Source organism: Schistocerca cancellata, chromosome 8 (genome assembly GCF_023864275.1).
Source record: "Schistocerca cancellata isolate TAMUIC-IGC-003103 chromosome 8, iqSchCanc2.1, whole genome shotgun sequence".
In the NCBI taxonomy this organism is placed as follows: Eukaryota; Metazoa; Arthropoda; class Insecta; order Orthoptera; family Acrididae; genus Schistocerca; species Schistocerca cancellata.
The window spans coordinates 210539791-210549308 of NC_064633.1; the positions used below are offsets into that span (position 1 = coordinate 210539791).

At 43.2% G+C, this 9518-nt stretch overlaps 1 non-coding gene across 1 annotated transcript; it reads right to left on the minus strand.

The window, feature by feature from the left end:
- Positions 1-6107: 6107 nt before the first annotated feature.
- Positions 6108-6214, minus strand: LOC126096066 (U6 spliceosomal RNA). Its single transcript, XR_007522022.1, has one exon. It is a non-coding gene; the product is annotated as a U6 spliceosomal RNA (small nuclear RNA).
- Positions 6215-9518: the final 3304 nt, after the last annotated feature.

Here is a 9518-nt window from a genome sequence, read left to right on the forward strand (position 1 = left end):
ATTTATCTTCAAAATAATAATGCTAATAATGCAAAGAAATAGCCAGTACGTTCTATAAATGAAAAGAAAAATCATTTATCAAGCATAAATGTTATCTTGAACATCGCAAACAGATAAGCAACCCACCCGAAATAAAACAAAAGGTCTCGTGGAATACACTAAGCAAAACACCATAGCTTGGATTATATTGCTGGCTGCTAATATCATATCTTTGTCCAGTTTGCCAGTAATTTCGAAACAGAAAGTAGTGAACTCTACTCGATATTAACGCAAACTGGGTAACATGCGGTAAATGGTAAATGAAAGGTTGAAAGTATAAAAATTTCCTTTTTGAGCATCAGCGGTAGTTTTTGGTAAAGTTAGCTCGCAACGAATCTGTATCTTCTTTCTTACTTCTTCCTGAGTCAGAGATATAGTTGGTGTTTAACATTTACGGCAACTAGAAAGTTTGTGTCAATGGAGATTCATTGGCATTCTGCACAAAGTCGGAACTTCAACTTAATGCTCGTCGCCATAATATGGAAAAGGTACGTATATCATTTTGAAAGCAGATTATCGACAGATTATCGATACGTTTAACATGTATTGTGCTGACATTATGAGAAGTGGCGGTGATAACAAGTAATTTTAGCAGTATAATGCATTGATCTATACACTAAGGGGGGAAAAAAGACGAGATTGGGGCGGAAATCAGTAGATGTGATTTACATGTACAGACAAACAACTGATTACATTTTCCAAAAAATTGGACGATTTATTGGAGAAAAAGAGCTTCACAAACTTAGCAAGTCAATAACGCAGTGGTCCACCTCTGGTCCTTATGCAAGCAGTTATTCGGCTTGGCGACGATTGATAGTGTTATTGGATGTCCCCCTGAGGGGCATTGTACCAAATTCTGTCCGATTGGCGCGTTAGAACGTCGAAATCCTGAGATGGTTCGAGGGCCCTCCCATACAGTTCCAAAAGTTCTCAGTTGGCTAGAGATCTGGCGACCTTGCTGGCCAAGGTAGGGTTGGCCAAGCTCGAAGACAAGCAGTAGAAACTCTCGGCGCGTGAGGTCGGGCGTTGTCTTGCTGAAATGTAAACCGAGTATGGCTTATCACGAAGGGCAACAAAACGGGGCGCACAATAATGTCGACGTACCGCTGTGCTGTAACGGTGCAGCGGATGAGATCCAAAGGGGTCTCACTACGAAAAGAAAAGGCACTCCAGAGAGTCACTCCTGGTCGTCGGGCCGTATGACGAACGCGACTGTCTGGTAGGTATCCTACCTCTGTCCGGGGCCTCTCCAGAAACGTCTTCGCTAGTCGTCGGGGCTCAGTTCGAAGCAGGACTCATCACTGAGGTTAATTCTAGTCCAGTCAATGAGATTACAGGCCGAAGTCGTGTTTGGAGACGCCACAGTCAGCCGAAGGACTGGAACCTGACAAAAGAATTTCTCTAAGCATGTCCTCCGTTATCTGAATGACACCATTTCAGGACGGTGGATTGGAAGAGAAGGAATAGAAGATGAACTTCATCGCCGTTGGCCTCCCAGGTCTTCAGACCTCAACCTTGTGACTTTTATCTGTGGGATTATGCATTTTTATCCCCCACCCCCCTTTCCCCTATGCCTGAACTCTTGATAGTCTGCGACATTGCATTGATGACGCTGTGAATTCGACAGAGAGACCAGCTGCTTCGTGTGTGGCAGGAAATGAGCCACCAATTGGATATTCGTCATGTAACACATGGTGCTCATACTGAATGCATAAAAATTTGAAGTTTTCTCTTTCCAGGAACGCTGGGATTGTGTTTCTATCTTTTGTAGTTTGGAAGCGATAAATGTTTGAAATCTGTTCCTTCTTTTTGAGTAGCCCTGTATCTATATCTTGTACCATCCAGATTATTATGAAGTACAATGACAAAAGTTGTTAAGCCGTTATTAAGTCATGTCTGTAAATGCAGTCCAAAGCTTTCGGTTGGCTTTGGACTGCCTTAACAAACCTGACTTAATTATGGTCTAACAACTTTTGGCATTGTACTTTATAATGGCATAAAAGCAAAAATCTGGATGGTACAAAAGATAAATATAATAACACAAGTCAAATGGCGGTTAACTCTTCCAAAGGTATTGCGTGACTATGGCTCAACTTCATCAAAAAGGTTTTTTGATTTCCGTCCCATTTGGATAATTCCTTCGTGATGCGTCAGTTTTTTCTCCCTTCTTCTCATAGTGTAATACGAAAGATCAACATAGCTCTCTAGGAAGTTATCATACACTGAAGAGCCAAAGAAACTGGTACACCTGTCTAATATCGTGTAGGGCCCCCGTGAGCACGCAGAAGTGCCGCAACACGACGTGGCATGGACTCGACTGATGTCTGAAGCAGTGCTGGAGGGAGCTGACACCATGAATCGTGCAGAGCTGTCCATAAATCCATAAGAGTACGAGGGGGGTGATCTCTTCTGAACAGCAAGTTCCAAGGCATCACAGATATGCTCAATAATGTTCACGTCTGGGAAGTTTGGCGGCCAATCGAAGTATTTAAACTCAGAAGAGTGTTCCTGGAGTCACTCTGTGGCAATTCTGAACGTGTAGGGTGTCGCGTTGTCATGCTAGAATTTCCCATGTCCGGAATTCATAACTGACATGAATGGATGCAGGTGATCAGACAGAATGCTTACGTACGTGTCACCTGTCACAGTCGTATCTAGACGTATCAGGGATCCCTTATCACTCCAACTGCACACGCCTCACGCAATTGCAGACCCTCAACCAGCTTGAATAGTGCCCTGCTGACTTGCAGGGTCCATGGATTCATGAGGCTGTCTCCATACCTGTACACATCAATCCGCTCGATACAATTTGCAACGAGACTCATCCGACCAGGCAGCATGTTTCCAGTCATCAACAGTCGAATGTCGGTGTTGACGGGCCCAGGCGTGGCGTAAAGCTTTGTGTCGTCCTGTCATGAAGGATACACGAGTGGAACTTCGTCTCCGAAAGCTCATATCGATGATGTTTCGTTGGATTGTCCGCAGGCTTACACTTGTTGATGGCCCAGAACTGAAATCTGCAGCAATTTGCGGAAGTGTTGCAGTTCTGTCACGATGAACGATTCTCTTCAGTCGTCGTTGGTCCTGTTCTTGCAGGATATTTTTTCCGACTGCAGCGGTGTCGGAGATTTGATGTTTTACCGGGTTCCTGATATTCACGGTACACTCGTGAAATGGTCGTACGGGAAAATCGCCTCTTCATCGCTACCTGGGTGATCCTGTGTCCGTTCGCTCATGCGCCGACGTTCAAACTCACTTAAATCTTGATAACCTGCCATTGTAGCAACAGTAACCGATCTAACCTCTGCACCAGATACTTGTCTATAGTCGTTTCCGACCTCATCGCCGTATTCTGCCGGTTTACATATCTATGTTATTTGAATAAGCTTGCCTGTACCTGTTTCTTTGGCGTTTCAGTGCAGTTCACAAATACGCTATTGGCTGGATCATAAATTAGTGTATTGTTGTGTTGTGGTTTGCAAAGAATAATGTGGTTGGTAGCATTCACGTAGAAGTTGTATCAAAATAGTTTGTTTGAGAGATATCAAGCAACATTCTTATTTTCTTTCTATTGCAACCGAATAGCGGTTTCTCTTTATCAGCTATAGTGCTAAGTGGACAATTGTCAAATGTTGTTGGAGTACCTGTTACTCTTAAGGGCGATACGTATATTTGACGACACAGCATTTGTGGGGGGCATAATACTATACTTGTCCGTTGATCGAACGATAAAGTCATTCTATACATTGGAACAAGCCTATACCTGTTACTTGACCCCACTAAAGTTATTTTACACGTATAAGCACTCTTGCGGCACTAACATAACAGACCCTGGAAATTTCTTAAACCAATCACATAAGCCAGATAGTGAAGCGTTTAAGATTACGGATACGAGCGATGGAATTGATCAATAATGGAAATAAAGTATATGTATTTGGACGAAGGACAGGTTTTCCAAGTGCAAGGCTATGTTTTCGTAGACTTACAACTCCCGACAGTGATTTTGTTGGACATATTTCAGCGTTAATATCTTTCGCACCTTTTTTTTTTTTTTTTTCAAAATCAGCATCTCTTGCACCTTTCTCAGCGTCTATATCTAATGTAGGATTTTTTCTTCTTCTGCACCTTTAACTGATTTATAAAAAATTCAGGTTACTCTAGTGTTGAGGACTACAACTGAATTTTTGCGTTCTGCCCTGAAAGAGTTTCTCATGGAGGACATGTATTCAGAACTTTATTGGGCATTTTGGATTCTGAAAAATAGTAAGACAGACAGATGTGTCCCACTGCACGTCAAGTGGGCGGCTATGCGGAGGAGTTATTCAGAAAAGTTGCGTAATCTGATAGAAAATAAATATTTTTAACCATCCCTAATGAAATGAAAGTATCGACGATATTTCATCTGCAGACATTCATGTTTTCCTTACAGCTGATGCCGAGAATAACTGTAAAGCGCCCACTTATCCGAGTTGCTTGCTATTGTGTACGTTTCTTCCCCATTATGTTCCCAAAGTGACACCATGCTCCAGGCAATCTGAATAACTTCTTATAACACTGACGTTAGTCCTACGTTTTCGCTTCTTCATCATAAATGCTCATACATTACTGCAGGAAATGTTCAATCTCATTATCCGCCACTTTTGGCTGTTGTAAACTTAAAAGCTTGTCTGCTGTCTCCTTGTTGCCTTTTTCTTGTAATTCGTTTCTTTCCCAGAAAGAAAGGAAATATGTTGGGCAATATTCTTATCTTTCTAGCGATTTATTTCCGTGGGAAGGTATCCTGTTTACTCAACATCTGTTCATCCAACAGAAGCAGAATACGTACCATAATACGAGGTACATCCAGAAAGTAAGTTTCCCCTTTTTTTAACAAAGACAACATAGTTACATGTAAAACTTCATTTGCAACAGTTACAGTAACGTTTGAGGTATTTTTCGACACAGTCACCAAAAGAAATGAGATACCTGTCATATCATGGGATTAACTTTTGTGTACCTTTGCCGTCTGTGAATGGAACAGTCATCTTCAGCTCTTCGTTGCTGTCAAAACGCTGACCGGAGGACAGGAATTTCTTGAGGTGCAAAAAAAGATGGAAATCGCTGGGAGCAAGATCAGGACTGTAAGCTGGATGATTAAACAGCTCCCAGCCGAACTTTGCAAAACAACTGCTGTGCGCCAAGCCGCATTGGGCTGAGCTTTGTCATGGATCAGCAAAATCCCTGCAGTAAGCATTCTACGCCTCTTGTTCTGAATGGCACGTCGCAGTTTCCGCATTGTTTCACAGTAAAAGTCAGCATTCATTGTTTCACCTCTGTGGAGGACGTCAATGAGCAAAATGCCCTTCCCGTCCCATAACACCCTGCACATTCCAGAATGAAATTTTCACTCTGCAGCGGAGTGTGCGCTGGTATGAAACTTGGTGGCAGATTAAAACTGTGTGCCCGACCGAGACTCGAACTCGGGACCTTTGCCTTTCGCGGGCAAGTGCTCTACCAACTGAGCGACCGAAGCACGACTCACAGCTTTACTTCTGCCAGTATCTCGTCTCCTACCTTCCAAACTTTACAGAAGCTCTCCTGCGAACCTTGCAGAACTAGCACTCCTGAAAGAAAGGATATTGCGGAGACAAGGCTTAGCCACAGCCTGGGGGATGTTTCCAGAATGAGATTTTCACTCTGCAGCGGAGTGTGCGCTGATATGAAACTTCGTGGCAGATTAAAACTGTGTGCCCGACCGAGACTCGAACTCGGGACCTTTGCCTTTCGCGGGCCAGTGCTCTACCAACTGAGCTACCGAAGCACGACTCACAGCTTTACTTCTGCCAGTATCTCCTCTCCTACCTTCCAAACTTTACAGAAGCTCTCCTGCGAACCTTGCAGAACTAGCACTCCTGAATGAAAGGATATTGCGGAGACATGGCTTAGCCACAGCCTGGGGGATGTTTCCAGAATGAAATTTTCACTCTGCAGCGGAGTGTGCGCTGATATGAAACTTCGTGGCAGATTAAAACGGTGTGCCCGACCGAGACACGAAGTTGGGACCTTTGCCTTTCGCGGGCAAGTGCTCTACCAACTTTTTTTTTTTTTTAATTTTGCGTGTCATCCTTGCGCAGGGGCCATGCTGATCTGCTCTGTATCGTTCCAATTTTAGTATATGTACTGCCGAAGCAAGTACACCAACTGAGCTACCGAATCACGACTCACGTCCGGTACTCACAGCTTTACTTCTGCCAGTATCCCGTCTCCTACCTTCCAAACTTTACAGAAGCTCTCCTGCGAACCTTGCAGAACTAGCACTCCTGAAAGAAAGGATATTGCGGAGACATGGCTTAGCCACAGCCTGGGGGATGTTTCCAGAATGAAAGGCAAAGGTTGCCCGCGAAAGGCAAAGGTCCCGAGTTCGAGTCTCGGTCGGGCACACAGTTTTAATCTCCCAGGAAGTTTCACCCTGCACATTACTTTCTGCAACTACACAGTCTGTTTGAATTTCTTCTTGAGCAGAGATCCATAGTGACCGCAATGTGTTCACTGCTCCTACAAGAATCGCGATATCTGCGGAAAATAGCTGCTGAGCTCCGTAATCGTGAGGCGATGGTTCTCCAGGATGCGTTGCCACACCAGCTCAACCAGGTGGTCGTCGATGAGGCGCGGTCGCCCTTTGCGCTCTTCATCGTAGACACTTTGACGACCTTCGGAAAAAAGCTTACACCAGTGGCGCAGCATCTGTTTACTCATGATGTTCTGCCCGTAGACCTGGTAGAGATGGCGATGAATTTCGATTGGCGATATGTTTTGTGCATTAAGAAACCTTGTCACTGATCGAACCTCGCAGGCGACGGAAGAATGAATAAGAGACACCATTTTGGGGCACTTCTGCCATGGTACCAGGCGGGATCTATCCGGCTGGCATTTGATTGTCAAGTCACAGATCTGTTGCGCATGCGCAGTTTTCCCAGTTAAACACATGTAGATCCGCCTCGTACTTTCTGCAGAAATGTTTTGGCACTTGTCGTATAGTGAAGTAAGAAAAATAATTTGCTAATGTAAGATGCTATTGTGACATAGTGATGAAAAACAAACACAACAGACGAATTAACATATGGAAGACAAAATTATATGAAACACTAATGTAAACCGTTGGGAAATCAGTCACAAAAAAGAAAAAAAGTATTAAAATGAAACAACACAGTTTGTCCATCACTATTATTTAGGGCAGTAAATTTGGAGAATTCCTTGCAAGGCAGTCTACGAAAGTACGAGACAGTTGGGAAACTGTGCACAAAGGGTAATCGTAAGCAATCAATGTTTGAAGCTTGCGTTAAATATTAAGACATCTGCCCAGACAGCAGACTATTTAGGGCACTAAATTTGGAGAATTCCTTGTAAGGCAGTCTACGAAAGTACGAGACAGTTAGGAAACTGTGCACAAAGGGTAATCGTAAGCAATCAATGTTTGAAGCTTGCGTTATATATTAAGACATCTGACCAGACAGCAGATTATTTAGGGCAGTAAATTTGGAGAATTCCTTGCAAGGCAGTCTACGAAAGTACGAGACAGTTGTGAAACTGTGCACAAAGGGTAATCGTAAGCAATCAATGTTTGAAGCTTGCGTTATATATTAAGACATCTGCCCAGACAGCAGATTATTTAGGGCAGTAAATTTGGAGATTGCAAGGCAGTCTACGAAAGTACGAGACAGTTGGGAAACTGTGCACAAAGGGTAATCCTAAGCAATCAATGTTTGAAGCTTGCGTTAAATATTAAGACATCTGCCCAGACAGCAGATTATTTAGGGCAGTAAATTTGGAGAATTCCTTGCAAGGCAGTCTACGAAAGTACGAGACAGTTGGGAAACTCTGCACAAAGGGTAATCGTAAGCAATCAATGTTTGAAGCTTGCGTTATATATTAAGACATCTGCCCAGACAGCAGATTATTTAGGGCAGTAAATTTGGAGAATTCCTTGCAAGGCAGTCTACGAAAGTACGAGACAGTTGGGAAACTGTGCACAAAGGGTAATCGTAAGCAATCAATGTTTGAAGCTTGCGTTAAATATTAAGACATCTGCCCAGACAGAAGACTATTTAGGGCACTAAATTTGGAGAATTCCTTGTAAGGCAGTCTACGAAAGTACGAGACAGTTGGGAAACTGTGCACAAAGGGTAATCGTAAGCAATCAATGTTTGAAGCTTGCGTTATATATTAAGACATCTGCCCAGACAGCAGATTATTTAGGGCAGTAAATTTGGAGAATTCCTTGCAAGGCAGTCTACGAAAGTACGAGACAGTTGGGAAACTGTGCACAAAGGGTAATCGTAAGCAATCAATGTTTGAAGCTTGTGTTAAATATTAAGACATCTGCCCAGACAGCAGAGCGTACTAAAGCGCCTGCTTCAGGGAAAGCAGATGACGCTGTAGTTTATCGACTAATAAAGTCATCAGAAGATCAAAACAAACTGCAAAACCATTTGAGAAGATATCTGAATGGTGTGAAAAGTGGCAGTTGACCCTAAATAACGAAAAATGTGGGGTCATCCAAATGAGTGCTTTGGAAATCGTTAAACTTCGGTTGCACCATAAATCAGTCTAATCTAAAAGCCGTAAATTCAACTAAATACCTAGGTATTACAATTACGGACAACTTAAATTGGAAGGAATACATAGAAACTATTGTGGGGAAGGATAACCAAAGACTGCGTTTTATGGGCAGGACACTTGGAAAATGTAACAGACCTACTAAGGAGACTGCCTACACTACGCTTGTCCGTCCTCTTTTAGAATACTGCTGCGCAGTGTGGGCTCGTTACCAGATAGAACTGACAGAGTACATCGAAAAAGTTCAAAGAAGGTCAGGACGTTTCGTATTATCGCGAAATATGGGAGAGAGTGTCACAGAAATATACAGGATTTAGGCTGAACATCATTAAAAGAAAGGCGTTTTTCGTTGCGACGGGATCTTCTCACGAAATTCCAATCACCAACTTTCTGCTCCGAATGCGAAAATATTTTGTTGACACCGACCTACATAGGGAGGAACGATCACCACGATAAAATAAGGGAAATCAGAGCTCGTACGGAAAGATTCTTTCCGCGCGCTATACGAGATTTGATTGATAGAGAATTGTGAAGGTGGTTCGATGAACCCTCTGATAGGCACTTAAATGTGATTTGCAGAGTATCCATGCAGATGTAGATGAAAGAGAGGCGAGCCAGACCCAGTTCAAAGCCGCCCGGCGTGTTAATGACGATGGGCTGTGTGCTGACCACCCTGGATGGGGTTTTTCGGCGAATACCAACATCCCGTCTCAAATACACGCTACGCAAATATTTTCACTTTCTCACACTTGCAAATAGAATTTGCTCTAGTCGCAGGCAGATGGGGAACACTGATCCATCCTGAAGGGTGAAAGGAGTCTGATGACTTTACATGTTTTGTCTCCTTCACCCATTATTAGTAACATCACAAAAGAGGTCAGTTT